The sequence below is a fragment of the Triticum dicoccoides genome, chromosome 6B (assembly GCF_002162155.2).
Source record: "Triticum dicoccoides isolate Atlit2015 ecotype Zavitan chromosome 6B, WEW_v2.0, whole genome shotgun sequence".
Taxonomy (NCBI): domain Eukaryota; kingdom Viridiplantae; phylum Streptophyta; class Magnoliopsida; order Poales; family Poaceae; genus Triticum; species Triticum dicoccoides.
The window spans coordinates 18,491,620-18,501,853 of NC_041391.1; the positions used below are offsets into that span (position 1 = coordinate 18,491,620).

Below are 10,234 nucleotides of genomic sequence, written 5' to 3' on the forward strand. Positions count from 1 at the left end.
AGAGAGAGAGAGAGAGAGAGATTCCATGTATAGTTAATCTAGTGTCTAAATATGCACTTACCATTGTTTTGTTTTGCTTGCCATTGCCAGGAGTGCTCATTGTCATTTTCTAAAAAAGAGAAACGGAGCGGTCATGGTCCAAATCGAAGTCTGAAGATAAGGAGGGTGTAGAAGAAGATAGCCAAGACAAAGAATGAGGAGAATGCATGAGCCGTCATCCCGTACGTTGGGACTCTAGGAGAGGAAGATGAGAAGTAGTACCAGCGGAAAAAAAACGTTTTTATATTATGAGATGGAAGGGTCAGTTATTCTGCTGGGTTATTCTGCTGTTGTTGTGCATGCGGATGCAGTTAGTCAAATTAAGCTTCAGTTTGGCAGATTATTATGTCGAGCTCGACTTACAACAGTCATGTGACGATCACTTCGGTGTTGTTGGTACCCAGGCCGTGTGATGTTATGATTGATGATTCGGTTTACATTGTGGCAGCGTGAAGCTTCAGGGCTAGTAAGCTGTGAGAAATCATCACATTGCGAAATTCTCCTACCAACCAGGATCAAAACAGTGACACAGAGCACATCAGTGACAGACAGGCAAAACGGTGATGAATCAATCAACAATCAGTTGCATCAATCTGTTCCAACCCACACACACTTCAGAGCGCATCTCAAATGCCAAGACTAGTTAAGGTTAAGATGAAGAAGATGCAGATGCAGTCCGCATCCATTCAATCCAGACTAGAAAGAGCTCAGATCAGACCTGGAAATGGCTAAACTTAGTTCAGCTTCCGAAAATAACCCATCAGAGGTGTAGAAACTTGGCCCCTGCAAGCTTGGCTGCTACAGACAAATATAGCTAATAATATTTCATTCTGGTTGATAAGAAACCATCTGGCTGCCTGCCTGCCTGCACACTGTTCAGGTTAAGGTAAAATCATTTTTCTTTGTGAAACCCATCTGGCGGTCTGCACACTGTTCTTCTTACGAGTCAAAAACCAGAGAAAAGAGAGCACAAGCATAAACCACAGAGCTAAGAACAACAACTGTAGCAGCTGAAAAATACAAGTAGTTTTGTGATGAGATGGAACAGCTGAAAAATATAAATATATATATATATATTTGTGATGAGATACTCACATATGCAAGCACCGAATAGCAAAATGATAAGACTAATTCATGCCACCTTCATTGGTTTAGTTTTGATGATCAATGGCAGATGTAGATGATGGGACTAATTCAAATAGGTCACCTTTTCAAGATTCAAAGTTTTCTCAGCAGAAGTAAAATTCAGTTACAAGATTAAGGATCAAAGATAATTAATCTTAGAAGGATAAGGGGAAAGAAATCAAAACACATAGAAGGTACCCAACAGAAACATATTTTCTATGCACAATTTAGATATAAAATACTGAACTGCAATACCTTAGTACTAACTTACGGTGGAAAATAGAAGACAATGAAATGAAAATGGAAACAGAAAATCTGGAATGTACGGAGATCATACTGATATACTTACTGCAAAACGATGCAGGACAATTCTATTGCTTCATTTCATTGTCCTGTACGGAAGTTGGAAACACAAATATATCCATTGACCCTCATTTATCACAGATCGTAGGCAATGCTTTCTTGTCTACTAAATGACAACACCTCAGGGTTAAGGAATTAAATTATCCGTTTCACTAGTCATTAACAATGACCAAACCAGTATGTGCCAGTGGCAGAGATACTAGAACAGAAAACCAACATCCATTTAGGCGGAAAAAGAAACATTAACGTGAATTACCAGCTTACTAGACAGAACGAAAGCTCTGTCATGTCATACAAAGTTACCAATTTTCATTGCCCGTTGTTGGCTCATGTGAATTTGAAATTAGCTGGCACTTCCCCGCTGTGTGCAGCATCATAGCCTTCAGCGAGGTGCGGTGCAGCCTCCTTGTAAGGGCATATGTACCTCTGAACAAATACCTTCTCGACAAGGATGAACATTGAATAGTAGTCCCTGTCGCGATCTAGCAATCCATTTTCCTTAGAAACTTTACAACATAGTACCGGGGCCTGAGTCGGCCATCCAGGCTATAATTGAGCATTGCCGGCCGATGAGCGATGTACTCGGGTTCCAACCCGACCTCGGAGATAAGGAACACTGATTTGCTCTGCAGTGCGTCCATAGAATGCCTCAGCATCAATGGAGACCTAGACAAGGCCATGCCCACCTCAGCATCTGACCACCTGAAAGTCTTCTTCAGGTAGTTCACTTTGGTGGTGATCTTCTCCTCACTTATGAATGAGACGGCATCCAGCACGTGCTTGAACATTGGAGAGCCACGGGGCACACCAAGGCCTTCTGCACACTCCACCATCGCCTGGATGCTTTCCAGTCTGGTGTTGAGCATCCTCGGTTTGGAGCGGCACAGCTTGGCAATATCACAAGCACCTAGCCCGCACTCCTGCAGGAGCGCGACGTTGGGCTTGATCCTCCTCTCGATGTCGGAGCCTAGGAGGTAGATATTGCGGTTCAGAACCCGGAGGAGGTTCTCGGAGGAGCCTAAGAGGGGCAGGTAGTAGTGCAGCTTGGAGACAATGGCTCTAGAGCGGAAATGGCCGGCGGCGGATGAGAGCGAGAGCAGCCGCGCGACCTCGGAACGCGAGAGACCGAGGCCGGTTAGCTCGTCGACTTTACGGGCCAGGGTCTTCTCCACGCTGGCACAGAGGAACTGCGGGTCCTTCGCGACGAGGGCGGCAACGTCGGCGCTGGAGAGGCCGAGGCCGGCGAGGAAGGAGCGGATGGCGTCGGGGTTAGCGGGGGACTTGAGATGGGAGAGCTTGGGGGTGGCCTTGAGGGCCTGCGGGCGGCGAGGGAAGTGGTCCGGTTCGACCTGGATGCTGACCAAGTGACCCCACGCGTTAGTGTATCTCATAGAGGGGAGGGCTGGAGCGACATGTACAGTTGAAAACTTAAGGGTAGAGTTTTCATTTTTCTTCTCCAAATAATTGTCTCAAAGTCAAATTTTAGCGTGCTCCCTCTTACCTCCCATTTTCACATGAAAAGTAAGAGTACATAATAGATCTGAGACATTGGTTTGATTACGCTCGTCTCAAAACATAAGAAGGAACATGTTAAAATTACTCGATCGAGTGATCAAGAAATTGGATAAATGAGGACACGGTGAGCCAGATCTCAAAACCGACAACTCAAGCAGAAGAACAACTCAGAAAAATTGAGGAGCGTCCAGACTTAAAGACTGGTCCAGTGGCTGCTAGCGGTGTCTCGGTTGTGGTCTCTCACCACGTCGTCTCCTGGCCTGGTGGGCCGTGCCAAGGATCCTAGGTAGGTTCACCAGTAGGTCACGTCGAAGCGGCCAAGGATCCTATGTCGGTTCACCAAGGATCCTATGTAGTAAGTCGTGTATAGGAGTTCTCTTCGTACGTCGACTAGGATATAGCCCTATATAAATCGAGGGATGGGGCTCGTAAGAAACACACAACAATCTCAGGGTAGATCGACTGTACTTTGTACTCCATCCTAAAGCAATAAACTGCAAGCAAGATGTAGGGTTTTATCTCCAAAGAGAGTCCAAACTTGGATTAAAACTCGTGTCATTGTTACCATCATCTCAAGACCCTTAGTGCAGGACCTCCTACCCGAGATCTGCCGAATATAGCTCTATCACACAACGCACATTCAATCAGGTGATTTGTAGCCAATCGTTCCCATTATCCCCCCCCCCTCCGGCCCATCGCTTCGCTTCCTTCTCTTGAGAAAACCATGGTGGATGCCCCTCGCGTGCAGACACCAGTGAGCCAGCTTCCTTGCCTCGTCGGCGACGGTCACTGACTTGCCTTTGACGCTCACCGACGCCGACGGTGACAAACTCCTGGTCAGTTGAAGAAAATATAGGTTGCAGACAACAACTTTTTCCAGTGTCGTCGTTCAACCTTGGTAGCACCATCGCCCCCGGTGTTGCTCTGCTCCACATCGATGGTCATCCCCCACGCGGCAAATTGCGGTGTTGGTCCCAACAAATCGGGTCATCGGTTTGCAGCTTTCGTCATGAATATCCACCGATGCAACCGGTCATTGTGGAAGCAACCACCAGTCATCACTGTAGCTGGTCGTCGACTGATTGCAGTACCGGAGAGCACTTGTTGCAACATTTCCATAGCATGTTTCCAACATTTCCATAGCACGGTACCAACACGAACGCACACTGGTTCTAGTATTGTCATTGCATGGTTCTAGTATTGTCATAGCACGGTCCCAGCATTGCCATAGCACAGTTCCAGCACGGGCATGCACGGGGTTCTAGCATGAGCGTGCATCGGTTCCAGCATGGGTGCACACTGGTTCCAGCATTGCCATAGCACAGTTCCATCATCGGCGTGCACCCGGTTCCAGCACGAGTACGCACTAGTTCCAGCATCGAAAAACCTCTAATTCCAGCTTCCGGTGGTGCCTGGCACCACGATGGCTGGTTGTAGCATCTCAGCCTCGTGGTCACCATTCCAGCAGAGGTTGCCTCTGTTTCCAGCAACGGCTCTCACCGTCCGGTCGTTCCTCGGTCATTGTCATGGTGGTTGCAACACGGTGGTCCCCTCCATGTAGCTCCGCCCATCATCGGTCGCAGCATCCCCGCACAGCAAGGGCTTGCAGTGCCTGGAAGCTTTGCAGCTCTCGGACTTGTGGTTGCACCTTCCTGCGGGGGCGGTTGCAGCTTTCTGGCTAGGTGGGCACAATATCAGATGAGTTCACAGCAAGGGAAGTGGTGGTATTTGGGGAGGCGTCGACAGCAGGAGCGCAGTGGTGGGTGGTTGCTGGTGCTGCAGGAGGGAGGTGATGGGGGAGGAGAAGACGACGGGTGGTTGTGGCCTGCAAAGGAGAGAAGGACCATGGAAGGAAAGCAGACGAGTTGGGTCACAGCGCATGAGGGGATTGATCAGGGCAAGGGAGGGTCGCATGACGAGATTGATCATGGCGTGAAATAGGAAGGGCCACAACAAGTGGGCCAAGCTTTCGGCCGGCCGGCCCATTAGAATCGTTCACCCTCAAGTTAATCAATTGCTTTCTTTTTGCGGGGCAAGTTACTCAATAATTTTTTTTGCGGGGCAAGTTACTCAATATCTTAGCACTACTAGCAAGTCTTTCAGCAGTGTACAGTGGCACCTATTTCATTTTTTTCATTTTTTTAACAGTATGAGCACTAAGAGCATCTACAGCTGAACACACCAAACCCGTCTCAAATGCCCGGGCAGATGGCCCGGTTAGTGACCGGTCAAAAAACCGATCCAGACGGGTACCTCAAACCGGCCTCAAACGCCTGGACTGACTGGTACCCTCATATCCAGCCCAAATATGGGGCGGATATGGGGAGGCCCAGGAGTGACCCGACACGTCTGCCACATCAGATCCAGCCCACGCTAACCCACCAGACCCCATATATTTGTCCTCATCCACTCAATGGATCAAACCCTAGTAGCTTCGCCACCCAAGCTCCCATCCGACGATCTCCAACTTTCTTCGGCATGGCGAGGCAGCAGATCCGACGATGACCAGTAAGATCCGTCAACTGGGGTGTCGTCTCATGCGGGTTGGAGGAGGCAATGGCCCTCCGCATTGCACTCTGACACTCCCGGGAGGAAAGTGCCCGACCGATGGCGGGATCTGTCTGGGGCGAGTCCATTGCGTCGGTGCATTGGCGATCGAATCCTCCGGGGCTAGATCACCGTGGTCCTCCGGGGAGCCTTCCAATCTCCCTTTCCCCATCACTGGTCTGCCAGAGTGCAAGTCCTACCAAGACCGGTGTGCCTGTCGTGAGGAGAGGATGAGGGTCGTCGCGGCCTAACTCGCTATCGGCATGGTAGCGGCGCAGGCGGCGGAGGAAGTCATTCGCGCCCGCATTCCAAAGAAGTGATAACTGAGGAACACATGCACTTCCAGTGATGAGCAGATCCGGCTCAATCCATACTGCATTTTTGACCGCTACTTCCGCAAGAAGAACAACAAGGGCATCAGGAAGTGTTGGGGATATGACTATTAGGTATGACCCGCCCAGGAGGGGCCGGGTTATACCTGTGGTGGTTCATCAATACGAAGCCCATGAGGATATTGAAGATGTCGGTTCATAGGCAAGGGCCCAAGGCCCAAGGGCGACTTAAGGCCCATAGGGATAAACCGCCATATGTGTATGACTTATATTGTAAGGCAAGTATATTTAGTCACCGAGCCGAACACATTGTCTATGAGCCATCCGGGACTTCGTGAGCCGCTGGGCGTCAACCTGTGTATATAAAGGGACGACCCGGCGGCAATTCAGGGCAAGAAACAAGAGATCGAAAGCTAGGTCAAGCGTATTCACTCCCTGGTAATCGAGACATAAGCAATACCACCTCAAACTGGATTAGGCCTTTACCTTCACCGCAAGGGGCCGAACCAGTATAAACTCCTGTGTCCTTTATCCTGTTTAACCCCTTTAAGCTAATCTAGTTATGATGACTCCATGACTAAGTCCTCACACTAGGACATCTGCCATAACTATTCCATGACAAGAAGGGCAAGGGCAACCGTGGATGGGCTAGCATGTAGGTAAACACATGCCAAATTTTGGTAGTCCCATAGCATGTCCCGATACAGTAGTTGGATGATGTGTGTAATACATCATTTACATAGTTGCATGAGTTTGTATGGATTTGAGATATGCTAATTGGGATGTCAGGTTATGAGAATGGAAATTTGAGGAGTGCTCAAACGCGTCGCGGGCATTTGAGAGGCCGAATTTGCAAGTCTAGTTGTAAATGCGCTGAAACGAAGAACTCAGGTAGCTAGTCACACCACCATCTTCTTTTGGGCACCATTGTCCTCTTTTTCAGCAGCTGCAAAAGTGAGCCTATAATAAACAGCAAGTAGACATAGTTTTGTAACGGTATCTATCTGTCAAACATGTTTTACCACTGAAGAAGCACCTTGCAGCCATGTGGCCAAACAAAATCAAAGCTGGAGATGGCACAAATAGAAGCATGCATGCGAATATTCATTTCTGAGCCCGGGCTCATCTGCACCCAGTTAAAAAAACATAAAAATTAAAATAATCCAAATTAATTATGTATGTTAGAGAATTTGATACGTGAGGTTTGCTCCAAATATCCGGTCATTTGGACATACGAGTTGCTCTCAGCCAAAAAGACAAATTAAGATCAGAACAGTATATGAACAGTGAGCTTTTTTATAAACCCAAATTTGTCTTTTTTACGAGAGCTACTCAGATGTTCAAATGATCTGAAATTTGGAGCGCATCTCATACACCAAATTATCTACCACACAATTTTTTTTAAAATTTTTTATAGTATTTGTTTTGAATTTTTTATTCAGCGGTGGGTGTAGATGAGCTTGGGCACCGAATCGCTGCACTCGCATGCATGCCTCTACTCTCTTCACACCAGCATTTGCTTTCGGTTTTGTATCCTTGCCATCTTCATCGCCCCTATCGACATCTTCTGTAAAATCTTCACAGAATGCAAGTTAGGCTAACCGCGCCATGAGTCACACTGACATCAAGTTAGCACCTTCAGAAAAATCACACATACATTTTCTATCAACCACCTTATCACAGATAGATAAACCAAAACAATATTCCTACCCAGAGACATGCTCCAATCACAAAATATTGACATGATAACACTAGTCGTGGGACACCCATCCGAACTGCTGCTAATGAATCTGGTACAACAGCAACACATATACCAGGGCAGAGTAAAAGTAACCCTCCTTCCAACTGACCCCATCTACAGGTTCCAAACCAAAGTGAGCTACTAAGCTCTGCTGCACTAATTAAAAACAGAATGCAGCTGTCTCTAATTCTTAATAGTCATGTTTACCAGTATTGTAAAGCTAGAGTCAGCTAGTTTCATCCCAATCCATTAGAACTATATGTTGATAATGTAATTTTTACCTTCGGGGCCGGCCTCCCCTATAGTTTTCAGTTCAATCAAATTATTTGTTTCTACAGGAAGTTACATCTCGTTATGATTACAGCTTAAGCAACACATATTCAAATGCCAATTTAGCAATGCACGACTACTGAATCATATATGTTACTGCATCCTTAACTCATAAAGGACAAATGAAGCTCGCATGGGAAGGGCAAGCAGGTTTGCTCCTCGTATATAACTTGGGAGCCAAATATATCTGCTCCAGTCGATTATTCCTACCACTTTGTCGTACCATGTGATTAATGTTATGCAACTTTGGGGAATTAGACCCACTGATCAGCATTACTGCAATATTTTTTGTTTTCACTGAACATATGCTGTTGATAATCTTGTCAATCATGAGCTATAGATGTTGAAAATAACATAGCATGAGTATGTTTGTCTACCCTTTAATTCCTCCGCCAAGTTCGTGGTGCAGCTCACGATGCGTCTAGGAGGCTAGAGGGTAGGGACATATTTATACTCATATTCCTGAATGTTCAAATCTGTATCCAGATAGAATTCAGTTAGACTCCTAATCGAATTAACCAACCACGATCATAACCGATTATTTTCCGAGTCAAATTCCTTCTTATCCCTAAGCACATATATGTGAGATATATGCCACGTTTAAATAGTATATAGTTCCTATTTAAATGTGTAGACTCATCAATCTACAGAGCTGAACCTGTAAATAGCCTAGCAAATTCCAAACCTATACTGTGCCCAAGCAATTAATTCCAGTGTGCAAATACACACTGTATTCCAGTATAGTTTGTACCCAGCTCCTTGAGTAAATTTCCTCAAGTTCAATTGCAAATATTTGTACCAATCATTCATACACCAATTCCGTATGATTTCATTCATCAACCAAATAAATCTAGTATATAATGTTTTGGAAGACACCAAAAATTCCTACATCTCCCACTTGTCTGAAAAACATTCAATAAAAAATCCTAAGGCCCATGTTCCTGACATGTTTGCAAAACAATTCCTGACTAAGAGGTTTAGTCAGTGGATCAGCCAACATATCAGTACCAGGCAAAAACTCAAGCCAAACAGTTTTCAGCCTATTTATTACATCTCTAATATAATGGCATTTTTCCTCAATATGTCTAGCCCTGCTATGAAACTTGGGATCCCTGGAAAGTTTAATCGCCGCTTGATTATCACAATAAACAGTGACCGGATCTGACGCATTTTCAACTATCTCTAGAGAAACCAAAAAATTCCTCAACCAAACGCCATCTTTTACAACTTCATTCGCAGCAATGTATTCTGCTTTCATAGAAGACTGTGCCACAGAAGTTTGTTTCTTGCTCTTCCAAGAGATAGCACCTCCAGCCAAAGTAAATAGACAACCTGACGTGGACTTCCTTTCATCAAGGTCTCCCTGCCAGTCAGCATCAGTATATCCCTGCAGCCGAAGATTATCACCATTAAAGCAAAGAGAAAAGTCCATCGTTCCTTTTATATATCGCATAGCATATTTTATTTGCTTCCAATGAGCTTCACCAGGATTTTCTGAAATCTGCTCAACATTCCAACAGTATGACACAAATCTGGTCTAGTAAACAACATTGCATACATAAGAGACCCCAGAGCAGAAGCATAAGGTCCATTTTTCATTTCCCTTATTTCCTTAGGAGTTTTAGGACATTGTTCCTCGCTAAGTTTAGTTCCTTCTACCATTGGTACATTTGCAGGTTTGCAATCTTCCATAGAAAATCGTTTCAAAACAGTTTTGAGATAAGCTTTTTGAGACAGCCCCAAAACTTTACTTTCCCGATCCCTATGTATTTCCACCCCCAAAACATAAGAGGCTTCCCCCAAATATTTCATATCAAAAGTAGATGATAACCAAGATTTCACTTACATTAAAGTTCCCTTATGCTTTGAAGCAATTAAAATGTCATCGACATACAAAGATAATAATGCAAAGTTTCCTCCCACTATTTTGAAATAAATACAGTGGTCTCCTTCCATCATAGAGAAACCGTATGATGTGATTGCAGCATCAAATAAGGTATTCCATTGCCTAGAAGCCTGCCTCAAACCATATATTGATCTTTTTAACTTACATACTTTATTCTGATTTCCTTTTTCCACAAAACCATCTGGTTGTGTCATATAGATTTCCTCTTTTAAATAACCATTTAAAAAAGCAGACTTGACATCCATTTGATGGAGATCAAGATCAAAATAAGCATATAAGGCACATAAGATGCGAATAGAAGTGAATTTTGCAACAGGAGAAAATGTTTCAACAAAG

The 10,234-nt window shown here is 45.2% G+C and overlaps 1 pseudogene; it reads right to left on the bottom strand.

The window, feature by feature from the left end:
* Nucleotides 1–1,618: 1,618 nt before the first annotated feature.
* On the bottom strand, nt 1,619–2,918 carry LOC119320570 (annotated as a pseudogene).
* Nucleotides 2,919–10,234: the final 7,316 nt, after the last annotated feature.